An 18,529-nucleotide genomic window follows, 5' to 3' on the forward strand; every position below is an offset into this window, starting at 1 on the left:
GGGTTTAGCAGAGAAGACACCTCACGGATAGGAGAAGTACAGAATTTCCACAGCGTGAGGGGACGGTAAGTCCTCTGACACAAGGTCTTAGTGTATCTTTCAGGATATACAAGGCAAAAAAAGTCAGTGAACTCAGTATAGGCTCAGTATGATGTGATCTCAGCCTCACACTGTTCATAGTATCAAGTTTCAATTTCCTAGTTTATAAAGAGAAAGAGACATACCTATGAATTAAGGCATACTGAGATTAGAGTTGTAATTAAATTTTTTCAATGTTATTAATCAGGCAAATAATACACACCAAGCACTTTTCTAGGATTTTAGTATGTAGAATTGAATAAAGCAAACAAACAAACCTGCCTTCCTTGACATTAGCAAGAGAAACCAATGATTTTAAAAAATGAGGTAGAAAAATACATTATGTGGGAAACAGTAAAAAAGTCTAAGGAGGAAAATAGTAAAACAGTGCAATGAGATACATCAGTCAGCTTGCCATAATAATTATGCATAATAAACCCCCCAGAACACAGTGTCATACAATAATTATCTCGTTGGAAACTACTGATCAAAGCCAGGTTTGAATAAGGAGCTCAGCTTCAAACAGCAATGCTTGACTCCATGCTATGGATCCAGTAACACATATAACCAGGCTGCAGAGGTGATAAGTACAGAGAGAATATCATTGTATGGTGATGGCAGAAGCACAAGAAAGTAAGCCCAACAACAAAGACGTATTTAAAGTGTTTGCTCACATCACATCCAAAAATGTCACATGGCGAGGCCAAACATCAGTTCATCGGGGTCATACACTAGCCTTCTAATGGGAGGTCTTTCGGAATGAAATTCTGCTGAACGATTTAATCCATATCAGACGTATATGCCTGTGGGTGGAATTTTAGATAGATAAAGAAAATATGGTAAGAGAGGGATCTGCTGCTAATGTAGGAAAAGGACATTACAGGCAGAGGGAGCAAGGGCAGGTTATTCAAGGAAGAGCAATTCTAGGAAATTCAAGAGACAGTGCAGAGGGTAATATTGCTGAAGCTGAATGAGCAAGGGTCAGCGAGGAGTGGAAGATGAGGACGTGAAGTTAACAAGTGGCCAGATGCAGTAGAGATGTGCCGTCCAGTCTGGCAGCAACTTGTTACATGTGGCTATGGAGCACTGGAAATGTTGCCAGTACAACTGAGCAACTGAAATTTTGATTTTATTTTACTTTAATTAAATTTCAAATGTGATGCTCAATTTAGTTATTGGAAAACTTTTAAGTAATTTTGGAAAAAATTGGGTATGTGAATCTATTTATTCAGTTGTACATTACATAAAATCTAAAGGCAGAAATTTCCCAATACAAATCTAGTGGCTTCAGATATGCTATAAGTGGAAAGTACACAACAGGTTTTGCAATCTTGGAACAAAAAATAAAGGATATAAAATATCTCTCTAACTAATTTTTTACTTATTTTTAATTTATATGGATATGTATTAGTTGTATGTATCTAAAGGGTACACATTACGTTCTGATGCAGGCATACAATGTGTAGTCATTAAATCTGGGTAAGTGGGATATCCATTACTTAAAACACTTATTATTTCTTTGTGTTGGGAACTCTAAGAGTCTGCTCTCACGCTGCTAATAAAGACATACCGAAGACTGGGTAATAAAAAGATGTAATCTACTCACAGTTCCACATGGCTCGGGGGGGCCTCACAATCATGGCTGAAGGCAAATGAAGAGCAAAGTCATATCTTACATGGTGGCAGGCAAGAGAGTGTGTGCGGGGGAACTCCTCTTTATAAAACCTTCAAATATTATGAGACTTATTCACTATCACAAGAGCAGCACTGGAAAGACCCACTCCTGTGATTCAATTACCTCCCATGACACATGGGAATTATAGTGGCTACAATTCAAGATGAGATTTGGCCAGGGACATAGCCAAACCATAGTAGGAACATTCTAAGTCTTACAGGTATTTTGACATATACGATAAGTTATTGTTAACTATAGTTGCCCTCTTGTGCTACCAAATACTACATCTTACTCCTCTTATCTAACTGTAATTTTGTACCCATTAACCAATCTCTTTTCATTCTTCCTTGCCCAGTATCCTTTCTAGCTTCTGGTAACCATCATTCTGTTCTTCCTCCATGAGATCAATTTTTTCAGCTCCCATGTATAAGTGAGAACATTGTCTTTTAGTGCCTGATTTATTTCACTTAGTGTCCTCTAGTTTCATCCATACTGCTGCAAAAGATAAGATTACAATCTATTTTATGGCTGAATAGCATTCTGTTGTGTACACAGCTCACATTTTCTTTATCCATTCATACATCAGTGAACACTTTGGTTGATTCCATGTCATGGCTATTATATTTTTATAATGACTACAGGTTGAAATTATACCACTTTAAATATACTGGCTTACATTATATTATTACAATTAATTTGACTTTTACTCTTTTTCTTTTTCAATATGGCTCTTAGAAAATTTAACATTGCATAGGTGGCTCCCATTGCATAGCTCTTAGACAGCACTAATATAGAGTTTTATAATATTAAGGAGGACTTTGAAAGGATGAGAGGCCACTGGAGAGTTTTGATCAGAGGTGCAAGCAATATTCTCAGATCATATTTTAAGAGAATAACCTTTACTACAGAACTGAGAATAGACTGAAAGGGGTACAAAGGTAGAAGCAGGGGAGAAAGACCAGTAGGGATACTACTGCAATACATCAAGTGAACTTCATAGTATTATTGTAATTTGACATCACTTTCATATAAATGTATATAACTATTACTGAACATCCTTTTAAAAAGGACAAATAACATATGCAGCATATATTAATTAGAATGGATTACATTAAAGAAAAAATGGAGTTTATTATGTTTTTATTCAAATTATTTCAGTAATTTATAAAACAACTCATTGACTCTATTTTAAGAAATGCATGCAATTGTAGAAATCAAGAAAAAATATTGATCACAGGGAAATATTACATTCTATATATAATGTAAATTGTGCTTTTTTGCTAAATGTATGGTCAAAAGGATAATGTGCTTAGTTTTAAAATAGTATTCACCTATCTGAAAATATGTACATCTACATTATTCTCTAAATGGTTTCCAACTTGCTTGGATAATCATCACATATTGATAAGAAAAACAAATAAATTCTTTGTAAGTTGCTTTAAAGTTATTCAAGAAGGAATGGTACTTCTGTATCTTCCTTTAAAAACCTTTGATTTTTTGTTACTCAGTTTAATGATGTTTAATCAAGTGTGGTAGTGTATGCCTGTAATCACACCTCCTCATGAGGCTGAGGCAGGAGGATCATTTGAACGCAGAAGTTCAAGACCAGCCTGAGCAATACAGCAAGACCCCATCTCAAGTAATAATATAATAATAAAAATAATAATAACATTTATTGTACAAAACTAGAAATAGACTGTTAGTACTTTTCAAACATGCAAATAATTGAAGATACTTAGAAATATTTCAATAAGTCTAGGGAACCAGAATCTACTTTTGTAGAATGGCTTAGAAAGCATGATAAAATAACGTATAGCTTAATGCACTTCTAAAACAATATGTGTCATAGATAGTATACAAATGAGCAGTAAGAGAAAAATACTCTTTGAAAGGTAACATCACAGTATTTTCAAGTAAAATCTAAGGGCAAGGTAATATTGAATCTGAATCTAATACAACACTAAAACATATAAGGATCAGATAGTATTTAATCTGAATCTAATGCGATATTAAAGCATATATGACTAATTCAAATTAGTGTATTTATTCCCAAAGATCCCTGCATTTCAGATTTACAGCTCAGCAACACTGAAATGTCTTTTCTCTGCTTTAGTATTGCGGACATGAAAAACATCCTGCCCCTGGAATGAAGATGAAGGCCTGATCAGAGCAAATCTCCTCTTTAAACAATAATTTCTAGTACTCTTGATATCTCAAAATTCTTCACATGCAACAGAATTTGAAACATTACTGGTTAGGTGCAAGTTATTTTTATGATTATCCTCTTTGTTTAAATCATCTTTGATGTTTATTGGGCTGCTAAAATTTTTTCTAAGATTATAAGAGCAATTATCAATGAGTTCAGTCTAATGCAAAAAAAAAATTTCTATTTTTCTTTAAACTTTGAAGTTCAGGGGTTCAAGTGCAGGTTTGTTACCTAGGTAAACCTGAGTCAGAGGGGTTTTTTTTTGTACAGATTATTTCATTACCCATGTATTAAGCCTAGTATCTATTAGTTTTTTTTTCCTTATCCTCCCACCCTCCACCCTTTGATAGGTTCCAGTGTGTGTTGCTCCCCTGTATGTGTCCACGTGTTCTCATCATTTAACTCCAATTTGTAAGTGAGAACATGTAATAATTGGTTTTCTGTTCCTGAGTTTGTTTGCTAAGGATAATGGCCGCCAGTTCCATCTATGTCCCCACAGAGGACATTATGTCACTCATTTTTATGGCTATATAGTATTCCATGGTGTACATTTACCACCTTTTCCTTATGCAGCCTATTATTGATGGACATTTAGGTTGAGCCCATGTCTTAGTCCATTTGTGCTGCAGTGAACATACAAATGCATGTGTCTTTATAATAGGATGATTTACATTCCTTTGGATATATACCCAGTAATGGGATGGCTGGGTTGAATGGTGTTTCTGTCTTTAGGTTTCTGAAGAATTGCTACATAGTCTTCCACAATGGTTGAACTAATATACACTACCACCAACAATGTAATGGTATTCCTTTATCTCCAACCTTGCCAATGTCTGTTGTTTTTTGACTTTTTATTACCAGTCATTCTCACTGATGTAAGATGGGTATCTCATTCTGGTTTCTATTTGCATTTCCCTAATGATCAGTGATGTTGAGCTTTTTATCATATTACTGTTGGACATATGTATGTCTTCTGTTGAGAAGTGTCTGTTCATGTCCTTTGCCCACTTTTTAATGTTTTTTTTTTTGTAAATTTGTTTGAGTTTCTTATGGATGTTAGACCCTTGTCAGATGCATAGTTTGCAAAATTTTCTTCCATTTTGTAAGTTCTCTGTTTACTCTGTTGATAGTTTACTTTGCTATGCAGAAGCTCTTTAAATAGATCCCATTTGTTTATTTTTGCTTTTGTTGTAATTGCTTTTGATGTGTCCATCATGAAATCTTTACCCATGCATATGTCCTGAGTGATATTATGTAGGTTACCTTCCAGGGTTTTTATACTTTTTGGATTTACATTTAAGTCTTTAATCCATCTTGGGTTAATTTTTGTATTAGTATAAGGAAGGCATCCACTTTCATCTTTTGTGTATGGCTAACCAGCTATCCCAGCACCGTTTCTTGAATAGGGAATCCTTTTCCCTTTGCTTGATTTGTCAAGGTTGTTGAAGATCAGAGAATTATAGACACGCAGTCTTATTTCTGGGTTCTCTATTCTGCTCCATTGGTCTGTGTAGCAGTACCATGCTGTTTTGGCTATTGTAGCCCTGTAGCTTTTCTGTGATTTTTTTTCAGGTAGTATAAAATGATTAATTTCTATGATGCAACTATTAGGACATCATCAATGCTAAAACAGTTGTCCTGTACAATTTTTTCTTACCTCACCAAAATTTTTCCTTATGACCACTTACTTTAATTATATTAAGAGATCTTTATTAACCTAATGAGTATTGCATATAAAATTTAAAGATCACATCTTAATAAATCAAAATTTTAATTTTATTTAGATATACACAGGTTTTGAAAGGCTAATTATGAAGAAAACAGGCTGTTATTTATAAAACAACTTGAATACTGACATTTCTATATCACTAATAATTCTTCCTTTGATAACTCTGGAAATTTTTATAAAAGAAGTTCATTTAAGCTTTGTTTTATAAATACCTACGTGAAATTATACTTAAAAATGATATAGCCATTCATGAAAAATTCAGTTGCATAACGTAACAAATAGAAGGCAAATTAGCCATCGGAAGTACGGCTACAAGATTTTTATTAGTATTTTATGTATGATTTGATGAAGGAAAGACATTCTGATAAGAAAAAGGAGAATAATATTAGAAAGATGAATAATTCACCTTACTTATCAAATTTTTCTTATGGTCAGTAAAGATTTTATCATGAATGACAGAGAGAAAGCCAGTGTGTGCTAAGAAGTCACATATAGGTATTCCTTAATTAAAAATATACTTACGAATCAAGGATCAAAAAATATTCTGAGATTTATGCATAACTTGGCTGTTCAAATTTAGAAGAAAAACTGCATATCCAGTGTTATGGTTAACTGGCAGTAAGCACACATCTAATTTAGTATTCCACATAGCCATTAGAATTCCCATGGTACATGGACTGAATCCAGTTAATTGCCATAGCTTTTTCTGCATATGACAGAACACAGAGAACTGGATCTATGAAATCATTAATTGAATTATCCTTTAAATGTGCCAAAGGGTATATTAGTTTTTACTCCCTTGATAGTTTCCCTCAGCATAAATCAAATGAGAAAATGTAAATGACTGAAAAAAAGAGTCAGAGTGTTTCAGATTGTTTTAAATGTGCAGTTAAATCTTAGCTAATTTAAGGGGCCAGCTTCTTTACAAAATAATAATAAGGGTCTAAGAAAGACAATGTACTACAATATATATATAACACTGGATTGAATTCCAAAATTCTGTGTCTTTGGCAATATCAAACAAATGTGGGTGTATTTTTCTTCTTCTTTTAAATGGAGTGATGACATCTGGAATACATACTTTCCCTGGTTTTCATTGATCCATTTTGCTATTATTGACTGCATATCTACTTATATTCAGGTGCTGTAGCAGAACTGTGAGGCAAGTAACATTGTTCTTGTTCTCATTGAAATTATAAATTAGTCTGGCCAGGTGTGGTGGCTCATGCCTGTAATCCCAGCACTTTGGAGGCCAAGGCAGGTGGATCACCTGAAGTCAGGAGTTTGAGACCAGTCTGGACAACATGGTGAAATCCCATCTCTACTAAGAATACAAAAAATTAGCTGGGCCTGGTGGTGTGTGCCTATAATCCCAGCTCTTGGGAGGCTGATGCAGGAGAATCACTTCAACCTGGGAAGCAGAGGTGGCAGTAAAATGAGAGTATGCCACTGCACTCCTGGCCCACAGACTGGGCAGCAGAGCAACACTCTGTCTCAAAGAAAAATAAAGAAAAAAGAATTTATGAATTAGGGAGATAGAGCATACATGGTGTATTAAAATGAAATATATCCAAAGTGATTAGGTTTTGACCATACTGCCAAAAGCACTCTACAAATTCAATGCAATTCTCATCAAAATAACACCATCATTATTCACAGAATTAGAAAAAAATAATTCCAAAATTCATATGGAACCAAAAAAGAGCCCTCATAGCCAAAGCAATACTAAACAGAAAGAACAAATCTGGAAGTATCACATTACTCAACTTCAAACTATACTATAAGGCTATAGTCAACAGCATAGCATTAAATAAGCCCCTGGAAGTGCAGGGAGACCTGGATTCAGAACCACGGCTGGGCAGCTGCAGCTGCACCAAGAAGTGCAGGGCTCCCACCCCACCTACTTAGTAGAAGGCAGGGCTTCTGTCTGTACATGGCTCCTGCAGGCTGTGTGGAGTGTACCGACCCAGCCACACCTCCCCAACTGTAGCTGGCATCTTCCCAGCGGTCACTCCAGATGGGCTGCTGCTGCCATCACAACCACTATGGAAAGGTTATTTCCTTAAATAACTAAAAGTAGATCTGCCATTTTATCCAACAATCCCACTACTGAGTATCTACCCAGAGAAAAGAAGTTACTATATAAAATAAACACTTCTGCATGCATGTTTATAACAGCACAATTAGAAATTGCAAAAATATGGAACCAACCCAAATGTCCATTAATTAATGAGTGGATAAAGAAAATGTAGTGTATGTGAATACTAGAGACCATTATTCTAAGTGAAGTAACTCTGAAATGGAAAAACAAACATTGAATGTTCTTACTGGTAAGTGGAAGCTAAGCTTTGAGGATGCAAAGGCATAAGAATGATACAATGGGCTTTGGGAATTGAGGGGAAAGGGTGAGAGTAGGGTGAGGGATAAAAGACTACACATTGGGTACAGTGTATACTGCTCAGGTGATGGATGTACCAAAATCCCACAAATCAACACTAAGTAACTTATGCTTGTAACCAAACACCACCTGTTTCCCCAAAACCTATTGAAATAAAAAATAAAAATTAAAAAAAAAGAAAAAAGTGATTAGACAGATTGAGACAGCTAGTACAAAGGGCTGAAAGCACAAAAGAGTTCAGGATGATTAAGGTTTGAGAAAAAGAGTTAATCTAAATGTGTACAGGGTCACAAATAGGCATAGACTAGTTTATGTAAAGCTTTGTAAAGAGTCATACAAGTTTGGATTTAAGGAGTGTGAATAGGTTCTTTAAAAGGTTTTAAGCAGGATAGTTACATTAGCTTTAAGTAGAAACTGGTAGGTCAGTAAGCCAGCAAGGGGCTTCTAAAACTGACCAGGTAATGACTATGAACTGGACTAGAGAGCTCATAGTAAATATTGAGAGAAGTGAATGGTATTTCTATATAGTGTGCTTTAGTGCTAAGAGAGCAATGGCAAAGCTTGTAAAATTGACACCCTATTACAACCAAATCTAAGTTCAGCTGCTCACCACTTGAAAGCCAAATATGAGAGACGAGAGTTGGGGGTCGTGGGGAAGCAGGTTTATTCTGAGAGTCAGCAAACCAAGAAAATGGTAGACTAGCATCCTAATGTATCATCTTAGGTCACTACAAATTTCAGCCTCTTTTTTGTCAAGGGCAGGGGGAAGAGGAGGGTCTTAGGACCAAGAGGTGGTGGGACCAAGGGTTGCAGACATCCAAGTGTCAGTAATGATCTAATGAGGTTGGAAACTTTTTTGCCCTTGGTCAGGTCACATTGCTCCTATAAATATTTAGTGAGAAATATAGTTAATTTTTACATAATTTTTCTTTAATTACAGAGTCAGTTTTCAAAATTATATGATTGGTGTCTTTGCATATTATGAGTGTTATAAAATTATTCTGGCCTATTTGTAAGAATGGATAAAGGCCCCTTAAACAAAAATGGTGTTAGTTATGACAGTTCTTTTGCTGTTTCACTGTTACACTATTACATCTAAAAATAACTTCCTATTTTTGTAGTTCTTAAAACATAATATTAATAACATTTGAAAATTGTTTGCCAAAGAGTATGATTATTGGAAAAGAGGAAGATATTTCACTCCAGTATGTGAATACATTGAAGAGTATATAGGATATAATCTAGAGTACAATCACAGTACTGTTTCACAAGGACAATGCCTATTATTATCAGTATGATTTTTAATAACTGTTTGTATTATAAGGTATTTCCTAGAAATACCTTTTCAATTTGATTTAGAAAATGGATTATATATCATGAGTTTTATAATGAGTTGCCTGGTTCTAATATTCATGACCTAGTGGAAATTCAGGTCAAAGTCTTGTATATTTCGGTTCCCAGAGCCTGTGTTATGCTTTGTCATCAGCTTCATCCTGCTCAGGCACAGGCAGAATTCAGTAATGCAGGCCAGCACTCAGCAAGAAATAAGGCTTTACCTAGGTCACAGGTACCAACCACAAACAAACTAGGCTCAGAAAAAAAGATTTCAAAGCCAAAGAAGGAATTACAAAAGAAAGTGGAAAGCTTGCATTAAGCAAGTAATCAAGTCAAGAAATCTCGTACTGCAGGCGAATGCAGTGATCAGTACTGACTCCAAGTTCAGCTCTAAATCTCAGCAATAAGAATAAAAAAAGAGGCAAAGAGGGGACATTTATCAAAACAAGTATAACTTGGTACCAAGTCTGAAGACATGCTTAAACATTTCTTTGGTGTCTCCTGATATGGAATGGATTGGGCTGAAAATAAGCTTGTCCTGAATGAAACAATGAGGAAGATGACAAATTCAGATGCTGGTATACATCGCTGTTTCTTGTGATACTGATTATGTAAAATCAGAGATTCAGTGAAGGGCACGGATTTAAGAATAAGTTTGGGTCAGACTTCTGCCTGTACAGCTGCCATTTAACAGCTGTAATTTAAATAATTTATTTAAATAATTAAATCTAAATAATTTATTATTAGGGATCATTCATTGTGATAACAGCTAAAAGAATATAGTTCCTTGTTTTTAATGTCTATAGATACATACATCTTGTTTGCAGTGTTTCTTTTCTTAGAGTCTATACAGTAATACACAAATTTTATTAATTATATACTTATTAAGAAGATTGAGGAGTCTAAAGATAATACATTTATCTCCAAGGACGACTGCATTATTGACCCTCATGTAGTCTGTTTGAAAGATACTAACTTATTAAAATATTTACCAGATAACTTTTTTTTTTTTTGAGACAGAGTTTTGCTCTGTCACCAAGACTGGAGTGCAGTGGTGCAATCTCGGCTCACTGCAACTCGTCTCTCCCAGGTTCAAATGATTCTCATGCCTCAGCCTCCTGAGTAGCAGGGATTACAGGCACTTTACTGTACAAACCTATGCATATAAATGACTGCATGTGTATGTGGTAAACTATGCCGGAGTCTTTTATAAACTTGGAATAATTATTATTCCAAGTAGAATATGGAATTCTCAATAAAAGCAAAGGCCACCTTTTATATAGTCTAGTGCTACTTTATGTATCCTAAAAATGATATGTATGTATATTTTTAAAACTTTTCCCAGAGTCATGTTAAATGATTCTTAGAGGTTAAGGAAATTGGAAATAATTTATCTAGTTCAACTCCTAAATTCTTTTATAAAAAATTTTTAAAAGGCTAAACTGATAAACAGAAACTTAAGATCACATCTCTGCTACTTGGCAGAGTTGGCACTCAACTTCAATGGCAAGCCCAATGCTATTTCCAATACAACTTATCTCTTACAAGCACCAGCCACAATTTTTTTGTTTTCATCCAGTATTCTATGTGTGTATGAGTGTGTACATCTCCAGACCTTTTTTATTTAGTTGTATGTATTTTTGGGGCACAATGTGATGTTTTCATATATGTCTAACAGTGTGGAGTAATTAAATTCATCGCCTCACATGCTTGGCATTTTTTGAGATGAGAACATTTGAAATGTACTGTCTTAGCAATTTTGTAATGTGTGATACACTATTATTAACTATTGTCATCTTATTTTGCAGTACATCTCAAAAACTTATTTCTGTTGTCTAACTGAATCATTGTACCTTTTGGCCAACATCTTTCTATCCCTCTTACCACTACAACCTCTGCTAACCACCACGCTACTGTCTTTTTCTATGAATTTGACTGTATTAGATTCCACATGTATAAAGTAGATTATGCAATATTTGTGTTTCTGTGCCTGGCTTATTTCACTTAGGATAACATCCTTTAGATTCATTCATGTCATTACAAATGACGTAATTTCCTTGTATTTTAATTTTCATTTTGTGTATTTACCATGTGTTTCATATGTATTCATCTACTGATGGACACTTTAGTCCAATTTCAAATCTTTACTATTGTGAATAAGGCTGCAGTGAACTTAGGAGTGCAGATATCTCTTCTACATACTGATTGAATTTCCTTTGAACGTATACTCAAAGTAGGATAACTGGATAATATGGTAGTTCTGATTTTCAATTTTTTTGTGAAACTATACAGTTTTTATAATATATGTACTAATTGACATTCCCACCAAAAGTGTATAAGGGTTATCTTTTATCTGAATCCTTGACATTACTTACCCTAGCCATTGTAATGGATGTGGGTTTATATCTTCTTGTGGCTTTAATTCGCACCTTACTAATGATTAGTGATGTTGAACATTTTTTCAGATACCTGTTGGCCACTTATTTACTTTCTTTTGAAAAATGTCTAACTCAGATTCTTTCCCCATCTTAAAATCAAATTATATGGCCTTTTTTGCTATTGAAATTTCTCCAGATTCTTATTGTAAGACTTATGACAAGTTGTGAGAAGCACCATGCCTGGCACATTTTAAGTGCTCACAAAATAGTGATTTAAGTTAATGTTCTTCTGAAAAGCTTTCTCTTTCTAAGTTGCAGTTATATAACAACATATTTACTTACTTTTGCATCTGCCTCATTCCTAGAATGTTTCCTGTTGACATGAATCCCTTGCATTTAAACAGTGATTGGCATGAAATAAGCTCACAGTGATAATTTTGGACAGTGGCTGCCCTCCCAGAGCTACAGATAGAGAATCTTTAAGATTAAGGTTGAGACATCCATTTTTTCCCTCTATAAACTCACAATGTGCCAGTGAATATGCAGGGAAGAAAAACTTTTATACCCAAATGGTGGTATCTAACATCTGCTAAATGGCTTAGTAGTCATAGACATAAATTTTGCTATTATTTTGATTTATTAGTGTGCACTCAAATGGATCATTCTGATTTGGAGGATTTTAACATTCTATTTGGCAAGGCAACACATGATGGCACTTTATCATGAAGAGGTTAAACTCCTTCAACATCTTTTTGAAAGTGAAGGTGGAATAAATATACAAATAGATAAATATTAGTTCGAAATCAAAATAAATTGAACCAAAACATAAATAAAATATTAATTATTCACTATACTTTATGGAGTATGATTAATTCTAAACAAGTTATTGCAGAACTGAAATATGTGAAAATATAGAATATATGAGCCCTATCATTAAAATATTAGTTCAATTTAGAATTTTAAATAAAAATAAAGTCACTATTTAAGGGATCAGGCTTAATATATGATATACAGTACTGTTCAAATTTAAGATGAATTCTGTCCTCTTTATAATAAATTAATTAACATTGTTATTGGGCTTTCAAGTGTATTACTACATATGGAGTCTCTTAAAATTTTTAAAAATGGAAATAAAACCTCTTTCAATTTTAATTTCAAATAATTAGGTATCTCAACAAATAAAATAGATAACCTAATATTTTCCCAGATGTCAGGCATATGTATTTACTCTAGAGTGAATACATGTGTGTATACCATATATCAATATATATCAGTATATTGTATGTATATGTGCATGATATGGTTTGGCTGTGACCCCACCCAAATCTCATCTTGAATTGTAGCTCCCATAATGCCTACCTGTTTTGGGAGGGACCCAGTGGGAGATAATTGAATCATGGGACAGCTGCCCCATATTGTTTTCATGGTAGTGACTAAGTCTCAGGAGATCTGATGGTTTTATGAGGTGTTTCCCCTTTTGCTTGGCTCTCATTCTCTCTTGTCTGCAGCCAGGGAAGATGTGCCTTTCACCTTCTGCCACGATTGTGAGGCCTTCCCAGCCACATGGAACTGCAAGTCCATTAAACTTTCTTTTCTTTATAAATAACCCAGTTTCAAATGTCTTTTCAAATCAGCAATGTGAAAACGGACTAATACAGTGTATATTTGCGTGTGTGTGTGTGTGTGTGTGTGTGTGTAGTATGTATGCGTATGTAGAACATATCAATATATGTCAATATATCTCTATATATACAATATATGCCTTTAAATGTATATATGTATACATGAGAGTGAATATATATATATTCATGTGTGTGTGTACATATTTACTCATATAAACATATATTTATATACATATATACATATGTTTACACATGTTACAAAAGTATGCAACTTTACAAAAGTAAAGTAGACATAGTTATTTGAAATTAAAGCTGTAAGGGATTTTATTTGCATTTTAAAAAATTTAAAGAGACTCCACATGTAGCAAGGCATTTTACATTTTGTAAAGCCATACATATGGCTTTCCAAAAGCTTGCAACTTTCCTCGGACTGAAAAACATCAAAATTAGAATACACTGTTGAGGAAACTACAATATAACAAATATATTAGTATTATGTTTACTATTTTTAGAATATGAAAAATATTTTAGTGCCCTTTTTACTACTTTTGTTATTATTTATTTATGATATAATTAATAACAAAACTCGTTTACTTTTTATGTTCCAGAATATTCATTTATTTAGAGGTTGAATATTCTCAGTAGCAAAAATGTGAATATCAGGTCCAAATATGAAAATGGCATACTCAGAATGCCTATTACCGAGCACACGTTAGGATTAACAACGATGAAAGGCAGTGTAATGTATTTTAACCTCTTAGTGGTTCAACAGAGGCTTGGAAAGAGATAACAACCTAATTTCTTCATAAATGTCCTAAATGAAAGTTGATTATTGAACTCAACTTTGGCAAGGTCCCTGTGCATATTCCTGATGTAAAATTAAGTAGTAAAATTATTTTTAAAATAAAAATATAATTTAAAAAATGTTGTAAAAATCAAATATTATATTTGAAGACATTGGTAAATATGCTTATTTGGGTATTCTTTCTTGAGATGGAAAATGGCATCTTCCATTATTTTAGGCAAATGGGTTTTAATGCAAAAATTTACTTGTTATGATCCAGAGCAAAAGTTCTATGAATCAGTTTATTTGTAGTTTCTTAATCACAACTGTGCTAGAGAGTACAATTTTGATATTCACCTTTGAAATTCAAATTTTGTCTATAAACAATAGCCTTAACAAATTTTCTATACCAATTTAACAATATTTCTTATTAATTCAAAATGGAAAGCATTTTAACATTTCTAAACTATAGGGATTCTTCTTTGACTTTCTGATATTGAAGCAAGTGAATAACTTATCTGCCATTCACAATTTTAAATTAACATTAGCTTATTATTTTAAGTCTAATATTTCAATTATACAAAATTTACCAAAAATAACCCAGTGCTTATTACTGACACGTCTGTGTCAGATCTGTCTTTCTCATTCTTTCTTTAAGAAAGGGAATCAAGTTTTCTTTTTAAACACCTTCTTGGGGTTACTCTAATTTGTCAAACAGAAATTATTCCAAGACCTGTTAAAAATTATAAGGAAGACTGTAGTCATGAGTACTAACAGAATAGTGCTCAAGATGATTGCAATAGGGGACAGAAATTGAGCTCAATACCAAATACAAGGACAGGTAGGAATGTACAACCAATGAGTACAGTGAGAGAGGGCGGTGGATGAAAAGTTACTAAGAGGGACCTGGTAAACTTCAGAGGTAGTGACTTTCTTGATAACCTGACCTAACATCCTTGCTAATGGCAGGCCAAACACTTAGCCCACAATGGTGGTGAATGAGGAATTTTATCAGATAGCAAAAGTGATCATAAATCAAGGGTGTGGGAACTCTCATAAATAGATTTAGCAGTATTCTTTGTTAATGGCAAGCCAGGGACAGTGCCATGGTCAAGGCCTAGTTGAAAAGTGGGCTAAGAGGAACCTGCCTATAGTTTGATTAAAGAGGCACTGGAAGCTTTCAGAAAGGAAATCTCTTTCTCCACCTCTAGTGAATGACATACTTCCATCTTGTCGCTATTCAGATTTATCTGACTTTTTACTACTCCGCTCAGATAAAAATTAATTCTTCCAATAAAGTCATTTCTTTTCATTATAATTTGTAGAATACTATTTTAGTTTGGACTTTGGTAAGATCTGATGGACACGTAACTCTTTAAGAGATGCTTCCATTACTTTGTATTTCATGTAGTCAGGAATTAACTCCCCATGCATAGTATATTGGCACAAATCCTAGGCAAAATAACAAAAATGCAACTTCAAGGTCAAATGTTTTTATGCCTATGACCTAAGTTTTTTTTCTTTTACATATATGTGAAGGAATAATATAGCATGGGCAAAAGTATCTTTCCACTTCTGCTTATGCTGTATTCTTTTCTCCTCCTTGCCCTGTGGGCTTTTTTTTAACTACCAATATTTATTTCCTCTGTACATTTGAAGGCTTTTATGATGTAAAGGGTCTTCTTGATTTTGAAAATGACTATTTTTGATACACCAACATGAAATATGGCCATATTCTTCAGCCACTTCAAATGCCGCTATGAAAGAGTCACATCTGTCATACCATATTGGCCCAATACCAAGTTGTTAATTTCATTAACATGCTAATCTTGTACCAGTGAACATTGCTGCCTTGCTACTGTATTGATATTTACAAAGCATATCCTGTGTAGAATTTTAGTTTCTGTTTTATTGTAGACTGGCGTTATCAATATTTTCTTGCCTGACACCACAAATACATTTTTTTAATGTGGCTTTCAGTATAGTATGTATTGCCTGTAGCAAGTATTGCATTCAACATTGATAATTTCAGTAGAATTCACACTGAGATCATCAGGCAAGCAATTAGTGACAATTGCTTTCTCTTATGGAAAAGGCCAAATCTTACCCGCAGTTTATAGTTAAATTACACTATTATAATACACTATATACAGATGCCACATTTTGGACAGAGTGTTACTGTGAGTCAGCTATTAATGTTTCCATTAGCATGTATGCATTTCATACTGGGTTGAGTTTATTTGTAACTATATTTTCCTTAAACCTCACCATAATATCATATAATGCTAACTAAATTATATCTTACATATCTTGAGTTGTAAATAATTTTAAAGTTATAGATATAAACAGTTTATGACTTTGAATATCAAGAAATTTGGCTTCTCTTATAGTTATTCCTTTAATCAGTTGTGTGTTCTTAGATTCTTCATGTCCCTGGCTTTGAAAAAGGTTTTTTTTTTCTCTTTGTTTTTTGAAAATATATTTTTTTAATTTACTTGAACTGTTGAATTAAAATTTAGTTGATTATTTAATTTCCAGTCAATTCAATCTGCAGTTTTAAAAACACTGTATAAGCCATTAGGTAAATAATTATGACTGAGATTCATTCTAACCCCCAAATGGACATCACTTGGTAGAGAAATGATCAAATAGATACTTCCATTGCCTAATGATCATGATGAGAGAGAACATAGAATGCTGTGAGTGCACAATTTAGGACGTCTAATCCAGAACTGAAGACTGTGGAAAGGCTGTTTAGAAAGTGTGGAGCTTAGTTTTGAACTCAGCCAGTTGAAGAGAAGGGCAGGTATATGCCAAGCTGGTGGAAAGCCATAGGCAAATATGTCTGTGTAATATTTAGCACACATAAGTACAAAGATGTACCACCATTTATGGGATGTTAAGTTGTTTTTAGTTTTTGTTATTAAAATAATAATGCATTGAAGGTCCTTTATATAAACTTCTTTAATATTACTAATTATTTTCTCTAGATAGATACTTAAAGACTGGATTGCAGAATCAAGATTATAAAGCTGTTTTAAGGCTCCTTATCTTCCTGAAGAATTGTTTCAATTATATTCCCCTCAATAATAGATGATAGGATTCAGAGTACCAAAATGTTTCAAATATTGAAAATTATAAAATTTTATTTCTGGGTTTGACTGGACATATGCTGGATGTTGGTTAAAATAGCCCCATATTTATATCTGATCCATACAACTTATTGTGGGAATGAGCTTGACATCTCTTAATCCAGCTCCCTTATCCATAGAACAGGGATTATTCCTTCCTTACAAGGTTACTAAAAATATTAAATATAATAAAGTATATAAACTTGCCTTTATATAGAAATGATTCCATAAGACTTTCAGATTTGTATGTGAGATTGTCATTAAAAACATACATTAAAGCAAAATAGGACAAGGATTTTTAAATGATTACTTCTGCATTTGTACTACAGATAGTTCTTATGTTACATATCTGAAATATGTGTGTATATATATATAATTTATAGTTATAATAAAACTGGATATTGATTATTTTTAAGTAATTTTTGTAATAAAATGTTTAAAAGTTAAATGATGTAAATTGATAATTTTTGATGAGATATCAACTTTTAAGTAATGATGGTAACAACAATAATCAGTATAGAAAGGAGCAACATTTTAGCTACAGCTTACTTGAGAATTATGCTTTTATGTAAAAATAATTTTAAAATCCTCTCAAGTAATTATACAGACAGGAAATTGAGACTCAAAGAGGTTACAGTATTTGGCATTTGATCTAGATCATAGTCCCAGGGTGGAGCAAGAGTGAAAACAATGTTTTTATGTCTTCACATTTAGGTTTTTTCAATAAAATTATACATTGTTTTCTCTTAACTTTTGTGATAAAGATCTAGATAGAGACCTGAAAAAACTGATAGTGACTCCTAGAAATAAGAACTAATTACTTTTTAAAGTAATTATTGTTGATTAATTTATCACATCCGTGGTTTAATAAAAATTGGAAATGTAGATACTTTAGGGATGAAAATGTTTAGTTGTTTTGTTGCCATTCCAACTTAGATTTCACAGCAGAGTCTTCAAAATAATTTATAGAAAAAGTGAATACGACTTAAAAGAAATAAAGTGAGGCAAGAACCATTTATTTTATTAGATTTTATCCTATATGCTCACTTTAGTTTGTTCCAGAAATAGTTTCTACACTTGTAGATAGTCATTAACATATTCAATAGATTTTTTATCAGATTAGTAAGAGCAAATTTAACTCTGGTTGTCTTATATTTTAATAACTGGCAATTTATGAGTGTTTCTATGTTAAT

The 18,529-nt window shown here is 33.3% G+C and overlaps 1 protein-coding gene across 2 annotated transcripts in view; it reads left to right on the plus strand.

The window, feature by feature from the left end:
• NCAM2 (neural cell adhesion molecule 2) overlaps positions 1 to 18,529 on the plus strand; it is a 532,134-nt gene that overhangs the window by 387,613 nt on the left and 125,992 nt on the right. The gene's annotated exons all lie outside the window — the stretch shown is intronic.

This window comes from Aotus nancymaae, unplaced genomic scaffold (genome assembly GCF_030222135.1).
Source record: "Aotus nancymaae isolate 86718 unplaced genomic scaffold, 86718_ANA_hifiasm-v0.15.2.pri h1tg000022l_1, whole genome shotgun sequence".
Lineage (NCBI taxonomy): Eukaryota > Metazoa > Chordata > Mammalia > Primates > Aotidae > Aotus > Aotus nancymaae.